Source organism: Mesoplodon mirus (genome assembly GCF_964341445.2).
Source record: "Mesoplodon mirus genome assembly, chromosome: 3".
NCBI classification, from domain to species: Eukaryota; Metazoa; Chordata; class Mammalia; order Artiodactyla; family Ziphiidae; genus Mesoplodon; species Mesoplodon mirus.
This window is the reverse complement of record NC_138978.1, coordinates 22254732-22255857: the sequence shown is the minus strand read 5'-3', so window position 1 is coordinate 22255857 and position 1126 is coordinate 22254732.

Genomic DNA, 1126 nt, shown 5'->3' with positions numbered 1-1126 from the left:
TCTTCTTTCCTCATAACTGTCTAAATAAGTTGATTCCCAAGAAGAGGTTATCATTTCTAAAGAAAACATAGCTACCATATTATCAGTTAAATCTAAGCAATGGCTCAATTTCAAAGAAGAAGAAGTAGATAAACTTATTAGAAGGTACTTAAAAAAAAAAAGATGCATGAGACTTATCTCTCACAAGATGGATACATGAACTGGATACAAAATAGCCAAAAAAAGAGCTCATAATACCTGGGGAGATCCTGGTTGATTTCACAATATTTAAAAGTCAATGGGAGGGAATTCCCTGTCGATCCAGTGGTTAGGACTTGGTGCTTTCACTGCTGAGGGCTCGGGTTCCATCCCTGGTCAAGGCCCCATAAGACGTGGGGCATGGCCAAAAATTAAAAAAAAAAAAAAAAAAAAAAAGTTAATGGGCATATAGTAGTTTTTCTTTTAGAGTTCATCTTGTGGAAAATATTATACTAGAAAGAATGAAAATATTAATGTTTTCCATTCAGAAAAGTTTAATATATATTAAATAATTATATTTTAAATAAAAATATATATTACTTAATATATATTTAATTTTGGTTTAAGTTTTTCTTCAATTTATTCAACACTGGAAAAAAAGAAAGAAAAGAGAAAAAGAAATATTCAGGTAATTTGCATTGTTTGACTTTAAAAGACAGCTTTAAGTTAGGGATAGAATATTCTTTAATTGGAAGGTAGAGCATGAAAGCCAAGCCAGATAATAAAACATCATGACTTTTGACCACTTAGAAAATTATAGCAAATAAATATTATCTAAAAGGAAATTCAAAAATTCCCAAATGGGGCTTCCCTGGTGGCGCAGTGGTTGAGAGTCTGCCTGCCGATGCAGGGGACGCGGGTTCGTGTCCCGGTCCGGGAGGATCCCACATGTCGCGGAGCGGCTGGGCCCGTGAGCCTGCGCGTCTGGAGCCTGTGCTCCGCAACGGAAGAGGCCACAACAGTGAGAGGCCCGCGTACCGCAAAAAAAAAAAAAAAAAAAAAAAAAAAAAAATCCCAAATGTTGAAAATACATACATTTCCTGACTTAGGGTCCGTCCTGCAATGATAAGTTAGTACACCCAGATAAGATTAAAAAGTGACAAAATGC